General features: G+C 36.7%; 1 protein-coding gene across 1 annotated transcript in view; it reads left to right on the forward strand.

Annotated features, from left to right (window-relative positions):
• Window positions 1-8,430: 8,430 nt before the first annotated feature.
• The window catches only part of LOC127416918 (talin-2-like), an 87,299-nt gene continuing 78,994 nt past the window's right edge, over window positions 8,431-16,735 (forward strand). The window contains exon 1 of the mRNA XM_051656557.1: window positions 8,431-8,519. The gene's annotated coding sequence lies outside the window, so the exon portion shown is untranslated. The remainder of the gene's footprint in view (window positions 8,520-16,735) is intronic.

Genomic DNA, 16,735 nt, shown 5'->3' on the forward strand with positions numbered 1-16,735 from the left:
TCTAAAAGTATTGTTTACTGAAATGTATCTTTAAATAATCCGAATAATTGTATTCCACCATTTATATATCTTTTTTTCACTACAGCACTGAACATCTTTAGAGAAAGAAAATGAGATAACCTGCATGCATTTCCAGATTGTTTTACAGCGGTTAGCTACACCATACAATATGTTTTTTTTCTCCTGAACTCATCTCATATTTAATTTGCTGTTTATACATACACCGATCAGCCACAACATTAAAACCACCTGCCTAATATTGTGTAGGTCACCCTCGTGCAACCAAAACATTCTTCTCAACACAATTGTACAGAGCGGTTATCTGATTTACCATAGACTTTGTCAGTTCAAACCAGTCTGGCCATTCTCTGTTGACCTCTCTCATCAAAAAGGCATTTCCGTCCACAGAACTGCCCCTCACTGGTGTTTTTTGTTTTTGGCACTTTTCGGAGTAAATTCTAGTGACTGTTGTGTATGAAAATCTCGGGAGATCAGCAGTTACAGAAATACTCAAACCAGCCCATCTGGCACCAACAGTCATCCATGCGATTATCTAATCAGCCAATCGTGTGGCAGCAGTGCAGTCCATAAAAATGCAGATACGGGTCGGGAGCTTTAGTTAATGTTCACATCAACCATCAGAATGGGGAAAAAAATGTGATCTCAGTGACGGGCTGGTTTGAGTATTTCTGTAGCTGTTGATCTCCTGGGATTTTCACGCACAACAGTCTCTAGAATTTACTCCGAATGGTGCCAAAAACAAAAAACATCCAGTGAGGGGCAGTTCTGCATATGGAAATGCCTTGTTGATGAGAGAGTTCAACAGAGAATGGCCAGACTGGTTCGAACTGACAAAGTCTACGATAACTCAGATAACCACTCTGTACAATTGTGGTGAGAAGAATAGCAGCTCAGAATGCTATTATGAGATGCGGGTTGGCGCTGTTTTGGCAGCACGAGGGGGACCTACACAATATTAGGCAGGTGGTTTTAATGTTGTGGCTCAACGGTGTATGTATAAAATCATGATAAAAGCTGTTTTATTCTACATGGAGAGGGTCCCCTGATGGGGGCCGCCATGTTCGAATCACATGACCAGCCGAATACTTCTCGCTGAAGCTCAGTAACAGCCCCTGTTATTGGAGACTTTCACTCATGAATTAAATTAATCATGGTCGAATGTGAACAGTGAATTTCTACAATGACATCGGTAACCGAATACGATCTTTTTTAAATGATGCTGCATCCAACCACTAGGTGTCAGTGTAAGTTCAAGACGACATAAACGAAACAAAAAAATTACTGACTGCACCTTTAAATTAAAACTTTGATATAGCCAGCATAGATGCATTTACTTATGAATGGCATATTCTCCAAGTTTAAAATCAATGAACCAAATTATCTGATCTGTTTATCATGGAATACTGTATTATTACCAAAAAGTTTCTAACAAGAGTAATATATTTAAAATAAGGAAAAAGTGATGTTTGCTGTTTCATATACTTGAAAGGCTGTTAACACTAATTAGGGTGGATACTTTGAATTTGTGGTTTGAAAACTCAAGCATCATCCCTTCAAGAAGTCTTCTTTAAATAAGATTGATTTCTGGCTCTTCGGTATAACAGCGCTTGAAAAAAGTGTTACACAAAAATAGCTGTACACAATGTGTGTCCAGTTTTGATAAAAATAAATAAATAAATCTATATATATATATATATATATAAAATGTATATATACTGTACATATATTACTCCATGTATAAGATTACAACTTTATATTAGGCCTATAAACATCACTAAATTGCTGCTGCATAGAGCTGTTCAGGTTGTAGTCCAAAAATCTGAAAAAGAATGCACCATGGGTTCCCTCTGGATTTTCCTAGGGTTTTTGTATGGCAGTTTTGGATTTATGTGTAAAATTAGGTCTGTGTTAAACATTACTTGAAGATCCATGGGCGTTTTGTTCTACAAAAAAAAAAAATAATAATAAAAATGTGCTCCATATACCCTTTCATAAAAAAAAAAAAAAAAAAAAATCATGTTAGTAAATGTATTTACTACAAATTTCCTGTTCAAAACTGTTAAAAAAAATAACTGTGTGTGGTTGTGTGTGTGGACCCCGTTTTTGAGAAAAGCATGCAATTTGTTGGAAAGATGCAGTACCCAGCAAAACAGGTGGGGACACTAGAGAAATGTATGGGGCTAGGGGCTAAATTTTAGAAGATGTGAAATATTTTTAGGTCAGATTTGATTAATATATTTACTAAAAACAATTTAAAGCTGCATATCATCCAGAAACTCCAAAGATGAGAGGTCACAACTGTTTATTCCCATACCGGTCAAAAATGACCCTAAGACAATAGAAATGTTAAAAAACACGGCACCTTTAAAATTAACATTTAAGATACGAAAGTGTGTCATTTATGACTGTTGTAGAACATAATGTCCAAGTATCTTAAAGTAATGTTTACCACAGATCTTATTTTACTAATGAATCCAAAACTGCCATTATACAAACCTTAGGAAATTCCAGAGGGAACCCATGGCGAATTAGCCTTCGGGTTCACCCATAAATTGACGTCACGGTTGAACAGCTCTATTGACCACCATGTTGAGAGGGCTAGAGTCATGATAATTGACACAGTTGGGACTGACTTAAGTTGGTTTAAGCAACCTTTATTAAAAATAAATAAATAAATAAATAAAAAGCCATCAAGCTTCTACTAAATCACTGTGTTTCTAGGAACTAGCACAGAGGACTGGACTGACCATGAGGTTCAGAGATTACAGAACAGAGACCCCTTCATTCTGTTGCAGTATGTTCTAGTGGTGTACAGAGGAAATAGAAAGTCTTATTTGTTAGATTAGATAAAAACAGAGCAGCCTGTTGTGGGGAATGTGATGGCATTTTTTCACCTCACATGCATCCACACTCTCCTCCTGTTCCCACAGTGATGCATGGTTAAGGCTGTGGTTTTCCAAGGACTTGAGATTGGTTCATGAGGTCCTCTGGAGTCTGGTTGAAATGCAAGTTGATTGTATGATGTTTGAATAAATAGAGGCGTTTTGTCTTTTAGTGCTGAATGCTTAATATCCAAACATGTTGTTTAAGATCTTAAAGCTGTAATCATATACTGCACCTTAGACATAAGCTGCTGTAGACAGGTTCTTTGTCCAACATCCACATAGCTGCTAGGAGGCTCAGCAATCTCCTCACGCCAAAGGTGAAGAAAGGGAAAAAGAGATAAAATCTTTGACACAGCACAATAAAATCTACTTCTACTGTTAAATTCAAACTCAATCTATTTTTAATCAATCTTTATTTAGGGCAACAGTGGCAAGAAAAAAATTTATGATATTTGGAAATTGAGGAACAACCCTTGGGAGGAACAAGAGCTGGGGAGCTCATAGCTGACACATTTAAACTAAATTTATAAAACATGTATACCTGTACAGATGTTAATTGACAACATCAAATGTAGGCGCAGACTGTTATAATAGTTACTAGTATAGTAACTTAAATTATAATCTGATGTTTATAAAATATGTATGTGTTTCTCTGCCTTTCTTTTGCTCTTTTTTTTTTTTTTTTTTTATTGTGTTCAAGCCAAATGTATATTATAATGAACAGAATCTGGGCGGATACCAAACACTTCATTTGTCAGATGACAGAGGGTGTGATCAGGGCCGTAGCAAAGTATTCTGGCCCTCTTACTGTATATTGCTCTGGCCCCCTTTCCTATTAAAAAATACAGTTTAGAATTTGATGTGGGGCCCCCTGGACCTGTGGGCCCCTAGAATCGTTACCACCTTTCACCGCACTAGCTATGGCCCTGCGTGTGATAGCTGTTATGGTTGAAAAGAAGAAAAAAAGACTGTAATTATGTAAACGATAAGAGCGACAGCCCCACCTATAGGCCAATGGCCTCAAGTGCTGATCCACAACACAAGGTTTGGCCATGCATTTAGTTGAAATCCTTTAACGTATACGATAATATACCTTAATACGTTAGTTCTCTTTGTTCCCAAGGCGCTTCAGTGGCAGTTTACACAGTTTAGGGAGAAATAATCATTCATGTATAAAATGCTATACACAAAATTTCTAGAAATGGTCGGCTACTTTGGGACTATGTTGTAATATCACACTTTAATCAATAGAGAGCAGCATTTAGGCACTTGTAGACACAAGCTAAAAGGTTTAATTAAAAAAATAACATTTTATATACATTATTACAGCAATGAAGATCACTTCAGAACTGCAGTGTGAGAGTATTAAGGTGGTTTGTTTAACCGTTTTATGTTAACATTGTCAAAATACATAAACATGTTTCTTAAGCGTGCGAGAAATGCATTTTTGAGGACAGAAGCTATAGGTGTCGTCCACAGAATGTGTGGAATGCTGTTGTGGTCTCACCCCTGTTTGAGTTGTGTTAGGTCAACACACATCAGTAACACATTCCAGGTGCCTGACCACAAAATCCATGACTTCAATCAAGCCAGAGGCCAGATCCTCTAGAGCTGACCAGATAGCACACATACATCTCCGAGATGTCTGTTTTAGATCTTTTCATCTGGAAAGAATCACGATTTAATTAACATCTGTTAAACATCTTAAAATTACCAGATTGACGTACATTCTAAATCAGAAACGTCTCAAAGACATCTGCTGAATGTCTTATTGACATCCAAGAGGAAATGTCTTATAGATGCATTGCAGATGAGCAAACAAAAAAAAAAAAATACAAAATTTCTTCCAGATGTAAACACACATCAAATAGACGTCTGGGTGATGTACATGTGTTATCAGGGGAGCAGAGAGCATGTCATAATTTACAGCTGCACATTAAAAACAAACACGCACACTGCGAGAGCGAATGAGTGTGTGTGTGTGTGTGTGTGTATGTGTGTGTGTGTGTACAGGTTTCACTATATTTGTGAGTGCCAAACTTTTGAAAATGTCCCCACTAATATGGAGAAACTTGTTGAAAACCCACTAATGAGGACATTTTAAGTGGTCCTCACTAGTAAAAAAGTTCAGCTCATAAATCAGCTAAATCATGTTTGACTTTAAATCTAGTGATGTGCAGAGGTTTCTGTGAGGGTTAGGTTTAGGGGTAGGGTTAGGGAATAGAAAACATAATTAGCCTGCTATGAAATCAATGAAAGTCTATGAGATGTCCTCACTTACAGTATATAGTGAAACAAACCTGTGTGTGTGTATGTGTGTGTGTGTGTGTGTGTATAGGTTTGGGTGGTTTACGAGGACATTTTTTTTTTAGGTTACAAACTGGTAAATACAAGGGTATTATGCTATAAATGTGGTTTATGAGGACATTTCTAGTGTCCCCATAATCCAAATTGCTTAAAAAAACACTAAACAATGTTTTATTGAAAATGTAAAAATGCAGAAAGTTTTCTGTGAGGGTTAGGTTTAGGGGTAGGGTTAGGGGATAGCATCTATAGTTCATACAGTATAAAAATCATTATGTCTATGGAGAGTCCTCAAAAGGATAGCCGCACCAACATGAGTGTGTGTGTGTGTGTGTGTGTGTGTGTGTGTGTGTGTGTGTGTGTGTGTGTGTGTGTGTGTGTGTGTGTGTGTGTGTGTGTGAAAGAGAGAGAGAGAGAGAGAGAGAGAGAGGGGTACAGTAATTCGTTTCTGTGATCTTAATCAACTGAATTCATAATTGTAGTTGTAATCTAAACAATAATATAATGGTTATACTGTAGAAAAATAAAATGATGAGCAGACACAACAAATCAAATTTTGAAAGAGAGGTGCTGGGAGGATGATGGCTCTTAAAAAGTTGCCTAATTGTTTAATGTTTTTGTCTTAAAGGTCTATGTGTCTCTTAGGCGAGTGACAAATAATCAAAAGTGCATTGACATTAACAAGACTGTAGTAAGAAAATGAACATAAGCACACTAATAAAAGTAACAATTGCTATTTGTAATTAAAATAGTGTAAGGCAAGGAATAATTTAAATAACTCGGAAACTCGGGTATCATCTAGAATTCTGAGTTTCCCACTCGTAAATATGACTTCGCTGCTCGGAATAAGGCCCTATTCTGAAGGTAAACAAACCTTAATCATTATGTATCTGTCTCGTACATCTCATGATATAAATGTCATAAAACTTGAAAAACCTACATTTAAACAACAAAGAACAAACACAGGCTACCTCAAGTGGGGTGAGACTTTGAGATAGACATCCATATTTGTTCTCTATTAAAAAAGAAAAAAGATGCAGTCAGTCATTTTTTATGTATGCAGCCTTGAACTTACTTTTATGTATGACACCTAGAGGCGTATCATTCAGTCACAATAGTTTTCAGTTACTGATGTCATTGTAGCAATTCACAATTCACAGTCAGTCATGATTTAATTTAATCCAAGAGTGAAAGTGTCGAATAACAGAGCAGTTACTGAGATTAAGCAAGTAGGATTTTGCTGGTCATATGATCCTAACATGGTGGCCCCCATGAGGGGACCCTCTCATATAGAATAAAAAAGCTTTTATAAAGTTACTGATATAACTGGAGTCTTCACCTCATGCGAGTGGTTGTGATTTTATTTATATGTTTCAAAATTACAACTAATTTACTCAGGAGTAAAACTTTATTAATGAGGAAAAAATTACTATGTGCACCTTTAACTGGTTTGGAACTCAAAGCCTTTGAATAGTTTCATATAGTTATGTTGTGCTTGCATTTTTCTGTAGCCTATATAGAATTTTACAGTATTACATGCATTTGGTATAATTTACCTGTTTATTGTTTACTTTTAATCATAGGCGTAGATTTAAGTGGGTACGGCAGGGTCATATCCCGACCAACTTTTAGAAAATCGGAAACATCAGGACCAATATTTAAACAAGCATGCCCTATATTATGCAAATGCAAGCCAGAATAGAACAACTTGACACAGTTACAACCATATTAGAATGTCACTTTCTCCAATAGTACACACTATTGTGTACAATACAATATTATTACTGTAGTAAGAAAGATTTAAGTAGCTTTAAACAAGGGACACCATTCTCACCACGGTACCTAAAAAGAGCAACCCTTATCATAACATAAAACGACATGATTAACATTAAACAGAACTTGAAACATAACTATACTTTTAATTACTTTTAATTATTACTTTTAAATGTTAATGAATAACACTCCCAAATAGTCCACAAAACCTGCACAGACCGACCTCATTACTTATGCAAACATAACAGTCAAATAGCAAGTCCCCAAGCAAAAACCACATCAAACATTGTTCAAAGCAGCACATAAACAGCATCACATGGCACCTGTTACTTTTCTCAGCGCTGTTCAGGATACACCAATCACAGTCATTAGTGATTACTGCATGAAGATTTTTTGTTTGTTTGTTTGTTTATTATTTCTGGCGAAAATTTGCAAGCGGGGTTTGCAAGACTCCTTTTTTTTTTTTTTTTTTTTTTTTTTTTTTTTTAAAGCGTTTTGCATATGGCCCAAAGGAGGAGTATGACTTTATGTCTGTTTGAGGAAGACACATTTGAATTTGAGCGACTAATGAGGTGGAATAAACGTGCAGGATTTAAAACGCAAGTATAACTGGACGAAGAAATGATTGCCATCCCAAATTAAGAACGTTAGAGTCAGTTGTGCTGCAAGATATATCAAATTTCGTCATGTATCGCAGATTAACTTGCGGTGAAATAATTTGTTATGCATTTATCCATAAAGTTTATAAAGATGTAAGGAGCAGATATATGTGGTATGTGTGTGTTTCTGTGACAATATTGGCATGTGTGAGAGAGTCGACTGCTCCATTCTCCCCATATTTTTTTTTATTTTATCTTTGACACTGCACATGTAACTTGTTATTTTCATTTGTTTAATACTGAATAATAATACATTTGACAGAATGTCACTTCATGATACAATTTTCTGGATGCACTGTAAATGAAAACAATAGAACTTGATTTTGATACATGAATCTTGTATTTGTCGCATATCATATGGCTGCTACATTATCAATCAAGTGTATTATGGCCCCTCCATATCATGCAGCCACTGGTCAGTTCTAAACCAAACAAATCTGGATAATATTTAATATGGTGAGGCACAGAAATAGGAAATGAGACATGTAATAGTAAGAAAGAATGTTATTTTGCCTATATTTCCAGACTGACTTTATCACATTTTCTTAATACCAACATTTGAATATTAGCTTGATAATACTATGTCCCTACCAACTTTCAAACCAAACCTACGCCCTTGCTTTTAAGTAGTTTGTAAATAAAAACAGAATTCTGTCTACACAGCACTTTGGATCGGGAACTACACGTCGGGACTACATTCCCCTGGATTCCCACTTTCATGACGCATTTCCTCAGTTCCCAGGTTTAGAAATCGCCTGGGCTCGGTAAATTTCGTAAAACGAGAAGGGATTTACTCTAAAGAGGCAGGACGAGACCGTGGTTTACTGGCATCGAGTACTGTGAGCTTGCAATGAAACTGCGGTAAACAAACTCACCGGTAAGATCTGAATGTGCTCAGATTGCAGTGTGCCGCGAATTGTGCTCATAGTATTGCTTGATCGCTGTATGTTTCAGTGTGTTAAACATTCATACGAGCAGACTGATATCACATGCAGGGTTGAATGGATAGGGATTTAGAGGTGCGTGGAAATAAGCAGTGTGTGCTGGACAGGGACGTGCACAGAGTCTTTATCCGATATGACATGATACACATGCGTTCACCAGTTGCTAATGAATAAAACTGATTCACGATTGCATTAATCGATGGAAACCATGTGATTTGATGCATCGCAGTTGGTAAGTTGAACATACGTTTTCTTCTAAAATATCAGATATTTGCATTAAAGCAAATTTTCGTGTTAGCTGGTTTAAGTGGCTCTTATTTTTACATAAGACCTTTGGGAGACTGCTGATGAAAGACAGCGGTATGAGAAAGTATTTATTTTATTTGTATTTTATTTGTAGAAGAAGTTAATATCTGTTATTCTGGTTCTGCAATCTTAAATTGTGATGCATAACTTTTGTGACCAGAATCCGCCATAATACAGCTTTTCTGTATTTCAAACACTTTGCCAGCGTTCAGTTAATTTCAGATGAAACTGTAATTTGTTTGTCACGTGTAGCACAGTAGCACTGAACATGCGTTCTTTTGATACCGGTTGTGTTTCTATCAAAACAATAAGCTCAGGCTCGAGCATGGTCCCATTCCAAACTGCTGTTACCTCACTTTACACTGAACGTATGAATTTAGACGTTTCTCATCTGCGGTTGCCAAGTTGCTTTCAAAACAGTTTAACAGGACAGGACTGCACAAGATAAGCTGCAGTGGACGAGGCTCCAGACCGACAGACATGCAGCCCATCATTTAAATATCCTCTCATAATGATCCTGGGAAAACATTTATGAAAATACTTTGGAAATACGTCTGCAAATGAATTACTGAACATCTCTTTAGGCTTTATAAATTGCTCTTTAAAGATGTATTGTGTGCCTTTTATAACATAAGTAAATCAAAAGAGAGTAAGAAGTCTATTCATATATATATATATATATATATATATATATATATTTCCAAATTACATAATAACTGAAACAGTTTTATTGAAGTCACTATTTATCTTTTTGAGAACTAAGTCGAGTAGCATACACAAAAACAATTATGCTACATATTTGTGGTAGGTGATATAAGCTAAATTTATATCACAATATTCATAAAAGTTTTGTTCGATGACAATACAGTATATATCACAATATAGGCCTACACGTTTTTAGAGAAAGTGATAAAAAACAAAAACAAAGTCCAAAGTAGTGGTAGATCTGCCAAATAAGTTATCTTTTAACCATGGCTGGGTCTAAGGGGGAACTCGGGGGGGCATTGCCTGAACTTGCTGTCACTGTAAATGTTCATTCTCCGACACCCATGAGGGAAATCGGACATTGCATGCTGCATTCAAACAGCTAAGACAGACACTGCACTTTTTACATAGTGCCATCACTTAAATGTTTGATGTGGAATTCAGTTTTAAGATTTCGCTTCCATTGTTGTGAATTTACTGCTAAAATGTGGAGCTGACATGAAATTCCAAGTGCTGACAAATCATTTTGTTATACATTCAATATTAAATCATATTGATACAATAGGCCCTTTAAACTGCATTTTAAAAAGATAAAATGTTTAAAATGGTGAAAAAACGGAGTATAAAAACTACACTTTCTCAAACTTCCTGTTGCCCCCCCCTGAAGATTACAAAGCCCCTGAAAGCAACCTGGTCTCATAGAACGAACATTATATAAATTTTTTAAAACTGACTTGAACGTGCTGCTTTCTACGTTTTGCTGCAGTTTCCTGGTGAAATGAACACTAGAGGCGCTACAACAACTGTGCGTAAAATTCACCTTAACCTCATCACCTGATCACAACCCCATTTTGCTCAGATTTGGCGCCCCCTGATGGACAATTTACTTGGAAACTGCCTCCAAACGTGTAATGAAGCACGTAATTTCAGTTTTGCAAAAACGTTGCAATGTTCACGTAAATTTCATGAGACCAGGCTATCCTAAAGACCATATCCTACAGTAACAACCCTGCTCTGCTTTTAACATAAAAATAACGCAAAAGTCACTAATGACAGGAAAAAAATAATAATAGAATGATACTCAAACAATACTTAAAAGTGTCCGGTTTACATATTTCTACCATTATATCAATTTAACCAGTATAGCGCTCACCCTTACTACACATACTTTGTTGTATATTCCACAATACATTTTTTTATGAACAGAAAGAAAAAAACTATGAAAAGTATGATGAATGATGTCATTTAAAAACATGGAGACATTTATTTATTTATTTATTTAAGTGCGGGAGGTATAGAAAGATTTTTCTGTTACATGAGAACAGGGCTCATGTGTCCTCCATATTCAGAAGTTTTTGGACACTTTTATGAGTCAATGCAATTCATCCTCTAAGCTCTCTCCTGCTTAGAGCTCAGAATATCACTTTAAGACTTGATGTTTTAGGAGTGTGTGTATTATTTATTTTGCTGTTTTAACTTTAAGTGCTCTAGATTCACTGCATTGCTTTTAAAGTCTTAAGTTTTTCTTGCTGTCTTTAAGCCTTGTCTGTCATGCAGCAGACAGGCCTGCATACTGTGTATGGGGTGATGGATTGCTGATGCTGATGAATCCAGTAGCTTAGAGAAAGACATCAAGCTGAGTAGCATCTGCTTTCATTCTGATGTAGTGCTGCGGCTGTTTATCACAGCTGTCACTTTTATTGGTGGCTTGCCTATGGGTCATAATTAATTAGGAAGGTTGCTTTTATGTCAAGATTCAGCATCAGAATACACTGGATAGGTAAACAAGCTCATAACCTTTCTGCTTGTCCAGCTCATTGCTTGTCACTTGTCTGCACTTCAATAATGTCCCACATATTACTTTACACGTAACATTATGGGTCTCTATCACTTGTGGCTTTGAAAGATGCCTGAAATCATTGTTATGTGACTAGCACATAGGACTGCATCTTGTGAATGCTGTGGCCTGTACCTACACGACTAAAGCCAAGTCTGTGTACAGAAGATTGAGAGTATAAAGAGTATTTGTCCACATCATATTAAATGTATCTTTTGAATCAGATGAAAAGCTGCAGACCAGTTGGTCTCTATGGACAGAATTATACCTCCGTCATATAGGACCAGTGAGTAAAGCCTGCTCTTTTACAATGGTACTTCAAACAGACCATTTATTTGTCCTTTTTCTTTAAATTATGAATAGTGCGTTATCGTAAAAGACAATTTGTGTGAAGTACTTTTGGGTTAAGATTAACCTACTGCTTAAATTAACTATTGCTTGATATGAGGTATGTCTACCAATCTTACCCTTTATTGATGTTGAGTGTTGACCAAGCTATGTCACTCAGTGAAGTTTATGAATGTGCTTGTTTACTTTGATTATTTAGCAGCGTTTCTCATGGCTAGTTGCCATCTGTTGTTAGTACTTCTTTATAAAACAGGGTTAACTCTCTAGAGTATTTATTGATATGCCTTTTATAACACACATGATATGTAAGTCACACATTTGGACCACCAGCAGTCTTGGTATTTTAAAAGGCTTTGTTGTTTTTACTGTACTACCAGATTTGAAGCAAGTGTACAGATACGTGAGTGCATACTTGTGAGATATTCAAGTGGGTCAGTCTTTGCACACCTGCCATGTGGTGCCTAAATCTAGTCCCAATGTTGGCAAGTGCAGCATTTTCCATTCTACATTTCATAGTACAACCAGAAATCTTTTTGGAGCCACAATATTTGAAATTCCTGACAATGTGAATTTCACATTATCACATAAAGCATGATCCTATCTCTTTAGTAGTTTTCTCAATTGGCTTGTGATCTTTAAGTGTTATTGATCTCAGTCAACTCTATCTGCATTTTAATACCTGTACTTAACACTTTATTTTCACACAGAAATTTGAGGTGGCTGCCTAACTGTACCAACCCCCCAGCAGTTATAATTAGCAGGGTGTTGTTTGGGTATGTGGGTGTCACATCCTTTAGCTGAAGAAAGCTCGGAGCACTACCAATAGCAACTGATAAAATACTACACCTCCGCACACTACACTGACATCGTTCTCTCTTTTTTGACCTCTGCCTTTTCTCATTTTGCCACTCACTCCTGTCTGCACCTATCATGCAAAGAGCTTCCTTAACACTAGGTTATTGGATGGTTTGACAGGCACAGCTGTTTCTGGTTGATGTACTTTTTGTAAATGGTGCATTAATTTGATGCCATTGGAGGATTAAGGTGGACAGCATGACCAAAATCTTATAACGCTGTATGAGTAATTTTATATCATGATATAGTTATTTTTGCTGGAAATTCCACAAAAGAAATGGTTTATAATTAATAACCACTTGGTAATGCCAATTTTTGGATATTCCATTGAATTAAATACTTGACAACTGAAAGGTAGTTGATAATTTTTTTTTTTATTTGGTATAGATGTAGACCAAAAGATAAGATTACTCATAATTAATAAGTCTAACGGCAGTAAAAAGCTACACATTATGTAACACTTATGTTACATAAAATAAAAATAAAAAAAATGTATAACTAATATTATAAAACAGTGAGTTCTGACTCTAACATCTGATTGGATAAGCCACATTTGAAGATGTTGTAAAATAGCTGATATGTGCACACCTGTGACTGCACATCAGTTGAATTCTATATTAATCTGGCAAGTAGCAACGTTGCACAGCAACCGTAAACAACTAAACTCTGCTTCGCGTTACAACCCTTAATAAGTAGTTTTCTTATTACTCTGTTTATTTGTCACTTTTATGTCTAAATAATATAAAGCACTCCTGGCCACTAATAGCAGTGCAAATGCAGTATATACTATGTGTATAGCAAAATCTACTGGTTTACACATTTCTACTGTTGCATGGTATATACTGTACAGTCTTAAAGAGCACCTATTATGGTTTTTCAAATATTACCTTTCATGTAGTGTGTTATATAGCTGTTTGTGAATGTAAAAAAGTCTGCAAAGTTTCAAAAATCAAAGTGCACGAAATATGGAGTTATTGACACTAAAAAGAAAGAACTGATTCTGAACACCTAAAACGAGTTGTTAGTAATTCCAGACTTACTTCCTGTACTAACCTACGTAATTTGGTAACAAAAAACCCGCCTCTGGTCTGTTTACATGTACAGCCAGTGCAGGCTGTTAGCCTGTTAGTTGTTAGCCTCTGCTAACCGGCTAACGTTATTGTCAAACTACATATAAACTTACCACTGAGAAACGTCCTGTTCTTGTCCTGCTTACGATGGTGGTTCGGGTTGATCTTCCGATGTAACACTATTGGACTCGGGCTCAAATTGGTAAGGTAAAACAGAAATGTTTTCAGACGGAGCTGAAACTCGGATATGGTAGTGGCCGTTTCCTTTCCGACACGTGCTGTAAGCGTTAGACCAATCACAACACACTGGGACATCTGACCAATCAGAGCAGACTAGGCTCTCTGAAAGAAGGAGTTTAGATTGAATCCTTTAGAACGGATCATTGAAGGAGTCATTTTGACACTGGGGAAAAATGTAAATCTGTTGTATGAGACCTTTAAAACAAATTAGGCACATTTAAAAATCATAATAGGTGCATTTTAAAGCCCAGCCCTTTTATAGATGTATGCAGTAGGGGAAAACACCTAGTTTTCAAGCATGGCTTCATACTGTAAGTTTGAAACTTTTAAGTTAGTTGAGTTGTAATACCTCAAAAAAGCTCTGTAATTTTAAACACCTGTCTGTGAGGAGAACCAAATGACACTGGACATTTTCATGCAACTGAGTCTAAATGTGGCAATAGGAAAAGGAATTGCACTCTAATAATACATTTTGATAATACATTTTTAGATGATTTATTGACAAATTTTTCTTTTTCATTCCAAGTGGTATCTCATCAGAATCTGTCAGCAGATCTATTGTGGTTGCTCTTGTTTTTTGACAGTATTTTGAAGGTTCGTAGTTGCAGTAATACATTTGTTTTCTTAAGGCCTTCGGCTTGACTTTGATTTATTGTCTGACAGGCATATTTCAGTCACATCTGAATATGTTTACCCAGCAAAATGCTGAATAGTAAATACCACAAAGACTAAATGTGTATGGGTGTGAGGTAGTTCAGCAGTGCGTAGGGCTCCATTCAGACACAGGATACCTGGAGTATTTTGACTCAGGAGCCTTGAGGCTGTACCGAACTCCCCCACAAACTATGTATGTGCTGAAAATGGATCCAAGTCAGTCTGTTCTATCAAGAGCTTCTGGTATTGCTGCTGTCCCTTTAGCAGAGCAGCTAACTGGCTCGTCATGCTCTTTTGTGCTCACTGTGAGTTAGTCACCTGGAAAGGCTCTGTTGGCTAGTTCTGGTTTTAACACCAAACTGCTACGAGGGTTCGAGCATGTTGCTCTCATATTTGTACATACCATTAGAACATTAGATGAGTGATCAAAGATCTTTCTGAAAAAGAGAAATACACTGGACTGAAAGATTGTTGGACAATATATTTAGGACTTGCCTCCGGTGCTCATTTGAATGAATAGATCTGAAGGAAAAACATTTAAAAAATCAAAAAGGTAGGCCTACGTGTCCCTTCGTTTTGAATACAGTGCATTTTCTGTCAGGGTATCTTTGGGAATGCAGCATATTTTTGCCCTCTGACATCAGGCTCAATATGGTTACATGAAGTCGGAGTAGAGGGGGATTTTCTAAGGTTGTCTGCAGCTGTCTGGGTAGTGTATGGTGCACAGATCTAAAGTTCTCCAAATTTTTCTATCTCTGACCTGAAATAAACAACTGCTGTGGCCCTGAAACCTCTGCTTCAGGACTTGCTTTACAGTGTACATGCTGTATATTTACAATGTAAATAGGTTAGACCAAGAAGTCACTTAAATGGTTATAGGTGCTGGAACTTCTTTTTTGTGTGGATTTTCTCCCCTTTTCTCCCCAATTTGGAATGCCCTATTCCCAATGTGCTCTAGGTCCTCGTGGTGTCGTAGTGACTCGCCTCAATCCGGGTGGCGGAGGACGAATCTCAGTTGCCTCCACGTCTGAGACAGTCAATCCGCGCATCTTATCACGTGGCTTGTTTAGCACGTTACCGCGGAGATGTAGCTCGTGTGGAGGTTCACGCTATTATCTGCGGAATCATTATTTTTTGGATGCTGATGGTTTTCACTCTTTCAACGATTACACAGGAAATCTACATGATGATTCCGAAAGTTCCTGTACCCAGAAATCAACCCCATACTGCCAAATCACTAACAAGCGGCATACCCCATCAGACAGCTACAAAGCATATTGCACAAGTAAGCTCCGAGACACGGGTTCTAGTCCCATGGCACAGGAAGTATTGGGTTCACATAAGCAATGATAAACGTGATTCGGAGGTCGCATTTTGCTTTCAAATAAAATTGTACTCCACAGACAGATAGGTTTAGGGATTGGGATAGGGTGGGTTTGCTTCTCATGGACTGCTTGGAAGATGTTAAGTGGTTCTTGTCAAATAGCTTCCTCCAGCTCAATGAAAGTAAGTCAGAAATTATAATATTCATCCCTCCTAAATATAAAAAAAGTGATAGCCAACAGACCAACTCCTTTAACAATGGCTGTGAAAGACAACATGAAAATCTTTGCTTCATGTTTGACTTAAATTTGATTACCATGGTTGCCTAAACTCAGTTGTAAAAGGTTTTTAGCAGCTTAGAATGACTTCAAAATTAAAACCGTTACCTAATTTGAAAGATTTGGAGACAGTTGGTCATGCTTTTATTACATCTTGCTGAACTATTGCAACAGTCTTTATTCTGGAATCTGTCAGCGCAGTGGCGACGCTAGGGCACGCTTGCTGGGGCTATAGCCCCGTTATAAATTTGCAAAGCAAATTTGCACAGCACCCCAAGGATTTCCTAAAGATGTAAGTTTTTTTACTCTCACTTATACTTTCATTAAACATTTAAAAATAAATCATTAAAAAATATTAATACGATTAAAGTGTATTAATAAATGTATAAAACAAACTCTGTATGTTCTTGATTATATTTCTCTCTGAGTCAAGTAGACTGTGTACTCAGGTAAAGGTGCGCATTAGCGATCATTTGAAATTTATCATCAACATTGATCACAATGGAACACTATCTAATATGAAGCAAATGACC

This window comes from Myxocyprinus asiaticus, chromosome 1, assembly GCF_019703515.2.
Source record: "Myxocyprinus asiaticus isolate MX2 ecotype Aquarium Trade chromosome 1, UBuf_Myxa_2, whole genome shotgun sequence".
Lineage (NCBI taxonomy): Eukaryota > Metazoa > Chordata > Actinopteri > Cypriniformes > Catostomidae > Myxocyprinus > Myxocyprinus asiaticus.